We start from the raw sequence: 12,509 nt of genomic DNA, 5'->3' as shown, positions 1-12,509 counted from the left end.
CATGGATGTGTGTGATGTCCTTAGGTTAGTTAGGTTTAAGTAGTTCTTAGTTCTAGGGGACTGATGACCATAGATGTCAAGTCCCATAGTGCTCAGAGCCATTTGAACCATTTTATACACTTGTTTATACAATTTGTTAGGGGGTACACTATACAGTCTATTACTTTCTTCAGCATGTTACAAGACAGGTCATATATGTCTACACTGTCTGATGATTTTAACTGCATCACTATTCTTAACACAAAACCAGGTGAGACCTCAGAAAAATTGAAGGTACCTGCGTTTGTTGATGACATAGCAACATTTTTTGACAGTAACTGTGATGAGCTGATTTCAGGTTTAATTATAGCACTTCCTACTTCCTCAACTGATTTAATAAAAAAGTCATTAAATTCCTGGGGAGAGATATTAATTTTGTCACTTCTTTTATCTTTGGCGAAACACTTTATTAGTGTCCATGCTGCTTTGCACTTATTGGTGGATTTCTCAATACTTCTGAGATTGTGTGCTTGTTTGGCTTCCACAATTGCTTTTTTGTACTCATTCCTAGATCTAACATAGGCTAATTTAGCATGGTTGGTTTTCAGGTTTTTATAAATATTGTACAAAAACATAACTTGATTTTTCATAGTAGGCAGCTGTTTTGTATACCATGTATTTTGTCTATTTGACACTTTTGCTTTTAGGACTCTGTCAGTTACTTTGCATTTCTTTATTGGTATGCAGTCATTAAAGTGTCCCAAAAATGCTTTGAGAAACCTACAAATAGTACCTTTGCTGGCAGGTAATTGCTTAGAGTATAATGTGTCTCATCATAACACAGGCCAAACCAACCTCTGTTAGATGGTTGGTTTGTGGGGGTTAAAGGGACCAGACTGCTACGGTCATCGGTCCCTTTTTCCAAATATTAAGAACACCCACAGAGAATAAAAACGATCAACAGACGATAAGACAGACGACACAGAACAAGAGAAACGTAGCAAAGACCAGACAAGACGAACTAAAATCACACAGAGTGTGACGGTGGTTGGCCGACCATACAAACAAAAAGGGAAAAGCCAACCACCGAGAAACACATTAAAAATCAGACAAATCGTAGGCCAGAGGCCAGAATCAACACAAAAACTCACACACTTAAATTAAGCGATAAAATCCCCCTGCCAGAATAAAACGCAGAACTATGTCCGCCATGGAAAAGTCGACAGATAAAAGTGCAGAGAGCGTATCTGCCTGAGAACAGTTAAAAGGGCGCACTCCAACAGAATATGGAACACCATCAAGGACGCCCCACAATGGCAAAGAGGGGGACCCTCACGACACAGTAAATACCTGTGCGTGAGTCGGGTGTGGCCAATGCGGAGCCGACAAAGGACGACTGATTCCCTGCGGTTGGCTCGCATGGATGACTGTCACACAGTAGTCGTCTCCTTGATATGGCAGGGGTTTGTTTGACACGGGCAGGTTGCGCCAATCAGTGTCCCATAAATCGAAAACTTTGCGGCGTAATAGTGCCCGCAAATCAGTCGCCGGGAGGCCAATCTCCAGAGTTGGTGCACTAGTGGCCTCTTTCGCCAGGCGGTCAACAGTTTCATTTCCGGGTATCCCAACATGGCCCGGGGTCCAAACAAAGACCACAGATCTGCCACAACAGGCAAGAGTATGCAGGGACTCCTGGATAGCCATCACCAGACGAGAACGGGGGAAACACTGGTCGAGAGCTTGTAAACCGCTCAGGGAATCGCTACAGATAACGAAGGACTCACCTGAGCAAGAGCGGATATACTCTAGGGCACGAAAGATGGCGACCAGCTCAGCAGTGTAAACACTGCAGCCAGCCGGCAACGACCGTTGTTCAGAATGGTCCCCTAGAGTTAGTGCATAACCGACACAACCAGCAACCATCGAACCGTCGGTATAGATAACGCCAGAGCCCTGATATGTGGCCAGGATGGAATAAAAGCGGCGTCGGAAGGCCATCGGAGGGACTGAGTCCTTCGGGCCCTGTGCCAAGTCCAGCCGAAGGCAAGTGCGAGGCACACACCATGGGGGTGTACGCAGAGGGGCCCGGAAAGGAGGTGGTACAGGGAAACACCCAAGCCCGCAGAGAAGCTGTTTGACGCGTACGGCGATCGGACAACCCGACCGGGGCCGACGTTCTGGCAGACGGACGACTGACTGCGGGAACAGGACACGATAATTTGGATGCCCGGGCAAGCTAAAAACATGGGCAGAATAAGCAGCCAATAATTGTTGGCGTCGTAACCGCAGTGGAGGGACACCTGCCTCCACAAGTATGCTGTCCACAGGGCTGGTCCGGAAGGCACCAGTGGCAAGGCGTATCCCGCTGTGGAGGATTGGGTCCAGCAGCCGCAACGCAGATGGGGACGCTGAGCCATAAGCCAGACTCCCATAGTCCAGACGGGACTGGATCAACGCCTGGTAAAGCCGTAGGAGAGTAGATCGGTCGTCGCCCCACCTGGTGTGGCTCAGGCATCACAGAGCATTTAGATGCCGCCAACATGCCTGTTTAAGCTGCCGAATATGAGGCAGCCAAGTCAACCGGGCATCAAAAACCATCCCCAAAAACCTATGTGTCTCCACCACTTTAAGAAGCTCGCCGTCAAGATAAAGCCGCGGCTCCGGGTGAACCGTGCGTTGCTGGCAGAAATGCATAACGCAGGTCTTGGCTGCGGAAAACTGAAAACCATGCGCTACAGCCCAAGACTGCGCCTTGCGGATTGCGCCCTGTAGCTGACGTTCAGCAGCTGCAATGGCAATAGAGCTGTAGTAAAGGCAGAAATCGTCAGCATACAGCGAAGAGGAGACAGAATTTCCCACGGCCGCAGAGAGCCCGTTAATGGCTATTAAAAACAGACAGAAACTTAGAACAGAACCCTGTGGCACACCGTTCTCCTGGACTTGGGAGGAACTATATGAGGCCGCGACGTGCACACAGAAGGTACGATACGACAGAAAATTGCAGATATAGATCGGCAGAGGGCCCCGAAGGCCCCATCCATGAAGCGTAGAAAGGATGTGATGACGCCATGCCATATCGTACGCCTTCCGCATGTCGAAAAAGACAGCGACCAGATGCTGATGGCAGGCAAAGGCAGTACGGATGGCCGACTCCAGGCTCACCAGATTGTCGGCGGCGGAGTGGCCTTTACGGAACCCACCCTGAGACAGAGCCAGAAGACCCCGAGACTCCAGGACCCAATTCAAGCGCTGGCTCACCATCCGTTCAAGCAACTTGCAAAGAACGTTGGTGAGGCTAATGGGACAGTAGCTGTCCACCTCCAAAGGGTTCTTCCCCGGTTTCAGAATGGCGACAACAAGACTTTCCCGCCATTGCGACGGAAACTCACCCTCGACCCAAATGCAGTTGTAAAGGTCGAGGAGGCGTCGCTGGCAGTCCACTGAAAGGTGTTTCAGCATCTGAGAGTGGATGCTATCTGGGCCAGGAGCGGTATCAGGACAAGTGGCGAGGGCACTGCGGAATTCCCACTCACTAACTGGAACATTGTACAATTCAGATTTGTGGGTGCGAAAAGAAAGACTCCGACATTCTATCCACTCTTTAGTGGAGCGGAAGCCCAAGGGGTAGTTGGCAGAAGCGGAATTCAGAGCAAAGTGCTCTGCCAAGCGGTTTGCAATGACGTCAGAGTCAGTACAAACTGCTCCATTCAGTGAGAGCGCAGGGACGCTGACAGGGGTCCGATAGCCATAGAGGCGGCGAATCTTGGCCCAGACCTGCGATGGAGTGACATGGAGGCCAATAGTGGACACATACCGCTCCCAGCACTCCTGTTTGCGTTGGCGGATAATGCGGTGGGCCTGACCACGCAGCCGTTTGAAGGCGATAAGGTGTTCGATTGAGGGATGTCACTTGTAACGCAGGAGCGCCCGCCGGCGAGCTTTAATCGCTTCAGCGATCTCAGGCGACCACCAAGGCACAGTCCGCCGCCGAGGGGACCCAGAAGAACGGGGAATGGCAGATTCGGCAGCAGTAACGATGCCGGTGGTGACCGATTGAACCACTGCATCAATGTCATCGGTAGAGAGAGGCTCAATAGCGGCGGTGGAGGAGAACAAGTCCCAGTCAGCCTTATTCAGAGCCCATCTGCTAGGACGCCCAGAAGACTGACGCTGTGGCAGTGACAGAAAGATCGGAAAGTGGTCACTACCACAAAGGTCGTCATGCACTCTCCATTGGACAGACGGTAAGAGGCTAGGTCTACAGATCGAAAGGTCAATGGCGGAGTATGTGCTATGCGCCACACTGAAGTGTGTGAAGGCACCATCATTTAATATCGAGAGTTCGAGCTGCGCCAATAAATGCTCAACGATGGCGCCTCGACCTGTTGCCACCGACCCACCCCACAGATGGTTATGGGCGCTAAAGTCGCCCAGTAACAAGAAAGGTGGCGGCAACTGGGCAGAGCAGCCAGGACATGCTGCGCGATATCACTGTCCAGTGGAAGGTAAAGACTGCAGACGGTAACAGCCTGTGGCGTCCACACCCGAACAGCGACAGCCTCTAAAAGTGTTTGGAGAGGCACAGACTCGCTGTGAAAAGAGTTCAGGACATATATGGAGACGGCACCAGACACCCTTTCATAAGCTGCCCGGTTCTTATAATAATCCCAGTATCCACGGAGGGCGGGGGTTTGCATTGCCGGAAACCAAGTTTCCTGCAGAGCAATGTAGAAGAAAGGGTGAAGGCTGATAAGTTGGCGGAGCTCAGCTAGATGGTGGAAGAAACCGCTACAGTTCCACTGGAGGATGGTGTTGTCCGTGGCTGAGAAAGGCATGACGGGACTGGGAAGGGAGATTACGCCGCTGGGTCACCTGCTGCCTCCGATTTAGCACCTGCGATAGTGCTTTCCATGGCGTCTGATGGACCGGCGAGATCGAGGTCCTCAGCGGACGCCAGAATCTCCACCGCATCCTCAGACGCAGAGCCGGAAGATTGCGGTGGGATGGCTGCCACCGCGAGTTCCTTGGGCTGAGGGCTCTTCTTGGGTTTCTCACGCCGTTACTTGGGTCGCACCGACTGGGAGGGCTTCACCAATTCAGTCTCCGGGACGGAGGAGGATCGTGAAGCCCTACGACCAGCTGATGGTGGGCACTTGCGCCACTGTCGGTCGTCAGCCTTCTCGCTGTTGGAAGCCTGGGAAGGGAGGGACCCAAGGGACCCCTTGCGAGCATGAGAAGCCGAAGGAGGTGGACACTTCTCCGGCTTAGAAGTGGGGACGGACGTCCCCGATGGGTGGGATGGTGTTGCTCCTGAGGTAGGTGGCGCAGGAGCAACCAGATGGATAGAGCCCCCCACTGGCGAGGGGGCAGGAGGGGTTGTACTACTCGTCGATCCGGCCACAATTGGAGAACCAGACGGGGCTAGCACAGGTGTTGTAGCAGCAGCGTAGGAAGATGTCATTCTCACAGGATGGAGTCGGTCGTATTTCCTCTTGGCCTCAGTATAGGTTAGTCGGTCCAGGGTCTTGTATTCCATGATTTTACGCTCTTTCTGGAAAATTCGGCAGTCTGGCGAGCAAGGTGAATGGTGCTCCCCGCAGTTGACACAGATGGGAGGCGGGGCACATGGAGTATTGGGATGTGATGGGCGTCCGCAATCTCGACATGTGAGGATGGAAGTGCAGCGAGAAGACATATGGCTGAACTTCCAGCACTTAAAGCACCGCAACGGGGGAGGGATATAGGGCTTAATGTCACATCGGTAGACCATCACCTTGACCTTTTCCGGTAATGTATCCCCTTCAAAGGCCAAGATGAAGGCACCGGTAGCAATCTGATTTTCCTTCGGACCCCGATGAACGCGCCGGACGAAATGTACACCCCGGTGCTCTAAATTGGCGTGCAGCTCTTCATTAGACTCCAAAAGAAGATCCCTATGGTAAAAAACTCCCTGGACCATATTTAAACTCTTATGGGGTGTGATCGTAACGGCAACATCCCCCAACTTGTCACAAGCGAGTAACCGTCGTGACTGGGCCGTTTGTATCAGGACTGACCCACAGCGGATTTTTGACAAGCCCTCCACCTCCCCAAACTTGTCCTCTAAATGCTTGACGAAGAACTGAGGCTTTGTGGAGAGGAAAGACTCCCCATCAGCCCTCGTACAAACTAAGAAGCGGGGCGAATAACTGCTACTGCCATCCTGAGACTTACGTTCCTCCCACTGTGTGGCCAGGGAGGGGAACATTTTCGGATCATATTTCTGAGCGTTAAACTGAGCCCGAGAATGCTTAGAGACTGCTGGCGGCTGGCCACCAGCGAGAGATGATGTACCACGCTTCATTGCGGATCATCCGCCCTGATGCCACCTACTCCGACCAAGGGCCCTCCCCACAGGCGCCACCCAGCCATGGCAAGAGCCACCTGGCAGGATGGCCGTTGCCGGGAGTCCCGATACCCCAGCAGGATAGGCATCTACTCCTTGGCATACGTGGGGAGTTAACGGCGCAGGCATCAGTAGAGCGATCCCTGTGTTGTCAGGGGGCTACAACCAACAGGGTACATGGCGCCCCCACCACAACGGACTGGCTACCGTGCTGGATGTTAGGTAAAATATGGTCCATGGTCGCCGTCGGTGCAGAAAGAGGCACTGCACAGTGCAAGGTGTAATCTGCATGCAGAAACAGAGTCATGCCCAAGAGATGGAGAGCAGACAGGACTGCAGTTCAACGGTGTATAAGCTAGCGAAAGGTCTGATCGCAAGATGGACACAATGCACCAAGTAAGGCGCCCTTCCCCAATCGGCTCGCTCTTCGGAAAATTTTGAGAGATGGAGGTCAAACCCAACAGGGGACCATCATATAAGGCCGAAAAGTCGCCTCTTATGACAGGCAGGAATACCGCAGGCCTATTCTAACCCCCAAACTCGCAGGGGGGACCTCTGTTAGAAAGGGACGTACGAAACCTGTCAATTTTCTCATCTGGTACTGGTCTAGTGACCACAACTTCTGGGACAAGCTTATTTACATTACTCCTATCAAGAGGGAACCTACTTGTATAATTTAAAGACACTGAATCATGGTCAGAGTATGGAAATACTGTCACAAATCATGATTTTTCTGTTGTTTTAAAATTTACAAAAATATTGTCAAGACATGCATGTTCTCTTGTAGGCTTGTTATTGACTGAATGTAAGTTGCACTGTCTTAGTAGGTTTTGGAGTTCAGTGACAGTACGTTTTTGTGTTGTAACATCAAATTCAGCATTCACGTCTCCACCTATCACAATATCATAGTGTATCCATCTAGTATCTGTAAGTACATGTAACAACAGGTCCAGTTTTTCTAAAAATACATTGGTTATACCCTTAGGTGACCTGTACAGGGAAATTACAACTAACTTAAAGCTGTCTATTACTATACCAGCAGCTTCAAAGTTATGTTAATCACACAGAAAATCTAGATCTAATCTATTGACTGTACCGCTAAGTGACTTGTTAACATATATTGCCACACCACCTCTTAAATGCAATTTCCTGCAGTAGCTACTGGCTAGATTGTAATTATCAAATTCAATAAATGTAAGTTCACTCTCACTAGCCCAGTGTTCACTTAAACAGAAGATATCAAACTTATTTTCTAATCCAAAGTCATTGACAATAAATTCTTTATCCTTTACTCCTTCAATGTTAAGATAACAGATTATAAAATCAAACCTGTCTTTCTTTACAGATGCACTATTTTGCTGAGAGGCTATTAAATCTATGGCACTATTTATCTGATGGGCTTCTTCCCTTTGCTGCTTTCTACTAAAAAATCATTTAGACGTAATGGAGGTACAGTTTTCCGTTTGCCTGCTACACTTGATACTGCTTCTACTCTTGGAGGTCTCTTCACTTCTTCTTGTTCATGGCATGAACTAAGTGGCTGGGTTCCCACGGTAAGTGGTTCAAATGTTGCTGCACAATGGACAGCTGGATCACTTGTTGCTGAATATGCTGTCACTTTTGCTGTTTCTGTTATCTTAGTTCCTGAATGACGTATTCTACCTGTTGTAACTGTAGTTACAGCTTCTTCTCTCCCAGCACATTCTTTTGTAATCAGTGATTCCTGATGTTGTGTTACTGCTGCAACTGGAGTACATGGTAGGGAAGATACTTTGCAGGCTTCCTTTACCAGTGGTAGTGGAATAGGATCACTTTTCTTACATCTAGGAGAAACACTGTTCACTAACATTTTGATCTTTTGACTGAGCAGCGATTTGCCCCATTTATTTAAATGCATACCATGTGTTGTGAAGTGCTGTCTTTCAAGATCGTCAATACCGACGAAAAAAGCATTTGAAGTGATCTTGCAGATGTTTTTATACACCCTGTTTGCTTTTTGGATTTCTCTGTTCACACAAGAAGATTCAGTAAGGTCATGTCTGTGTGGTATGCGTACAACAATAACTTTTTGATCCTCTGTCGTACATAGCACATCTCTTAGCACTCTGTTTGCTACTATTAGTTCATTCTTATATACATCGTTTGCGCCGCCCAATATTACAATACATTCACTTTGTGTCATGTGATTATTGTTTTTATAGCCTTTCAAAACTTCTTTTAGGCCTGCTCCAGGTTTGACAACACTTGTAACATTGAGATTCTGCTGGAAACGAAGAATTCCTGCAATACCTCTTCCGTGGCTGTCAGCAAGCAAAACTGTACGCCTACTAAAATTTTTAGGAGTCACTTTGCAGCATCGAGACAGTTACGTTTTACTGACTTATTACGCTTTGTAAATTTCCTGTCCGCCGATTTCGATTCGTAGTCTTGGTGTGAGTTGCTTGTTTCAACATTTTTAAGTTCACCATCCGTAATTAGATGTTGAAATCGATGTCATAACGGAACTTTTAACTCACTGGAAACAAATTTATGTTTTGCACATTTCTTTGGTTCACTGTACTCCTGAAGTTGACAAGAGTTCTTTATGTGATGGTTCAGATAGACTTTTAATAATGTTTTCCAACAACAGAGCATGTTTTCTTGTGTCTTTCAGTTCTTTCTGCAGTGATTCGAGTACTATGATTTCACGATTTGCGCGGCACATTTCACTCGCTGCCAGACGTCCGTTACACTTTGTTCCACACGCACACGAAATGTTTTCTTGATTTATTTTCGCGAAGCACTGTGAATGATACCAAATATGCAACACTGAACAAATTCTAATGCCACTTGATACGATTTTGTCGCATAACTTGCACCTTATTGACGCAAATACTCGCAATTTACGGACCGTTTTACTACCTCATCTATATGCGTCGCCATCTTGATCTGTCCTGTTTGGACTATACACAAGATGCAGAAAACTTGCCCATCCATAAGAAAGAACTTCTTCCCTTTATTACGAGGGTAGCAGATGTACTCACACTATGCCAGGAAAAAGTTCCTGGGAGAATGAATGGGAGGGGGTGCCCTTATGATAGAGGATCTGCGTCAGACTTCCGAGTCATACCTAGAAAAAGAGGAGAATTGCATCCAGCAGAAGAAATACAGTTTTATTGCACTGATTATTTACCTTTCGTTCTAAAATTTAATGCAGAAAATGTGAATCACATTTCTTTCTCCAAAAGGACAAAGTGTTTTGTGCAGTTACAGATTAAACCTGAAGTTCAAGGTGCTGGTCATACTTGTTTAATTAATAACTGTAATTTGGAATGATTTTTATTATTTCTGCTGTTTAAAGTGAAATAAAGATTGGCTAATTTGATCCTTAGTGCTAACCTCAGTAAGGTGTGACAATGCTTGAGATGTGATGTACACAACTGTGTTCATTAAATATCTAGAAAAGCTGAGGTCACATAAAAATATGTTCTTAGAAAAAATATTTTCTAGAGAATCTCCTGTATTTAGAACTTAATTTTATAGGTAAATGAAAATAAAGGTTTGAAAGTGTTAAGGAACACCATCAGAGCCAACAGAATTGCAACTCTCTTATTGCATGATGTAATTTTGAGACTACCTGTTGGTAGTTTACGGTTTTGCCAAAAGTAAAATTCCTCCACTAGTCCATCTACATTTGGCAGTTTATTATTGGGTCCAATGCTTGCCACCATGTTTGAAGCAATAGTGTTCTGTGGCCAATTATCAGAATGTTCACTATTTATGGCAAAGCTATTATCTTGATCAGTTTTATTTGCGTTGCTGTTTTCGTTTCTTGTTTAAAGTTCTGAACTGCTCGTGCCTTAAGCCCAGAATATTATGGGTGTTGAATATAGTATATACATTTCACTTTATTGGTAGGACTAGAGTATTTTAAGATTTTTGGTGCCAGATAGGACTTTAAACTCAATATTACATCTTTTCTTCTTAGCTCCAATATTACTAAGATCTATGTAATCTGCTTTTGGCCTTTAATTTTATTTGTATTAGGAATATCAAAGGTGTTTTAAGTAAATTGGTGAAATTGAAGTGTAATACTAGTAAATAAAACTGAGTTGGCATTACCGAGTAGCACAAAGTGACTTTATCGGAAGTTGAGAAGCTTCTGATGGGGTCTTTTTCTCCCGATTTCAGGTGCCCAAGTATGGCCAGCAACAGAGGCAGTTTGATTCGTGCAATGTCAGAGCTCTTGGCATTAGGCACAGGTGCTGATATTATGCTATTTACCCCTTTGATGCTAAGTGGCTTTGTTTGAGATCACCTAGCCTTTTCAATTTTTTGTTCAGCTGACTGACACAGCTTGAACCAAATCCACCTTCTCTTGGTCCTACACAGTGCTGCCATCTGCAGGAACATTAAGAGAAGAGACGCGTGCTGCCTAGTCCAGGTAGGTTAGTTTGTATTGATGTACAGTGGAAAAATGGATACTTTATTTGTGTGAGGGTCTGGAAAGAAAAGGTTATTATATGTGTGCCATTAGCAGAAAAGCTAAAACAACATGACATAGACAGTTATGGTACTTTCAGGTATGATCGCAAAGGTGTGGCACAAATGAAGCACGGTAAAGAACTTAGTAGAGTGGAATTTGATTGGTCAATAAGAAGTGATGCAATACCCTGTTTAAAAACCAAGGACTTTTTTTTTTAACTACTATCAATTTTCAAGATGATGTATCTGTGTGAGGTGCCATGGCTAGCAGTGTATTTAACACTAAATTCTTCTAGAATCTTCATAAGAAAATGATGCTCTAAGCCCCCCCCCCCCCCCTTTTCTAACACCGACTTTTGCTGTTGCACACAGATTAAGAAGAAACGAGAACTGACTGCTGCTGTTTGCGCATCCTTTTCTGTGACATGTGTGTTCATTTGATAAAAATTATCATATACTCCTACGGTGAATAACTAACTGCCTGTCAACTCACTTCATCTACATCTACATCTACATCCATACTCCGCAAGCCACCTGACGGTGTGTGGCGGAGAGTACCCTGAGTATCTCTATCGGTTCTCCCTTCTATTCCAGTCTTGTATTGTACGTGGAAAGAAGGATTGTTGGAATGCTTCTGTGTGGGCTCTAATCTCTCTGATTTTATCCTCATGGTCTCTTCGCGAGACATACGTAGGAGGGAGCAATATACTGCTTGACTCTTTGGTGAAGGTATGTTCTCGAAACTTTAACAAAAGCCCGTACCGAGCTACTGAGTGTCTCTCCTGCAGAGTCTTCCACTGGAGTTTATCTATCATCACCGTAACTTATCATTAAAAAGATTTTGTCCTTGGGGTGCTGCATTTTTGTATCATCAGTGTACGTCGACAATTTACTTACTGTAGGTATTAATATAAAATGCACCTGGAACACAAATAAATATAGATTGCACAACAAAAAGAAATTTCAATCTCTAATACAAATATTTATATATTTGTTGTGGATAATAGCCACACCAACAAATTAATTTTCCTGGCAAAACCCGTATTTTCTGACCTGTCGTCATAGGTTAGAGGAACTATCACTTCACTCAGTTGATCAAATGACAGGAAACGCAGATTTCGGCCGGAAATACGAAGTAATTTCTTAATGTAAAAACTGTGGGTTGTATCATTTACCGATCAACCAGTATCGTATATATAAGCAAAACTGTATTGTTCCTTAATGTAAAAGGCAAAAATGACTGGAGTATAGTTAGATACAGATTGCAGCAAGAAAAATACGTTTCAGTGTATAAATTGGATATCGGGATATTATGGCTCCTATAATAAAGACATACATGAGCATAACACAAGAAATTATTACACGAGACAGCCAAAATTAAAACCAACGATGAGTGTACCACGTGAAACAGTCAAAAGACTTAAATAAGTTATTAAAAAATTAGATATGTCTGTAAAATGAGCAAGTATTTGAAATTAGACTAAATTTTAGAGATTACATTGTAACTGAAAATATTTAACAACTTTTTATGTGCATGTTACGTGTAATTCTGTTTTCCGTAATTATACATTTGCCACATTCTGGATATATATTGTATTTCAGTCTTGTTATAATATAACCTGGTACATGCTGTCAGAACACATATATAACACCTGCCTGATTGAGTCTGCCTTTAAACTTG

At 45.5% G+C, this 12,509-nt stretch overlaps 1 protein-coding gene across 1 annotated transcript in view; it reads left to right on the top strand.

Annotated features, from left to right (window-relative positions):
* Positions 1-12,509, top strand: part of LOC126294963 (uncharacterized) — a 64,182-nt gene that overhangs the window by 36,507 nt on the left and 15,166 nt on the right. The window lies entirely within an intron of this gene.

This window comes from Schistocerca gregaria, chromosome 11 (genome assembly GCF_023897955.1).
Source record: "Schistocerca gregaria isolate iqSchGreg1 chromosome 11, iqSchGreg1.2, whole genome shotgun sequence".
NCBI lineage: Eukaryota > Metazoa > Arthropoda > Insecta > Orthoptera > Acrididae > Schistocerca > Schistocerca gregaria.
The sequence above is the reverse complement of the archived record's forward strand: the minus strand, read 5'-3'. Positions and strand labels throughout refer to the sequence as shown.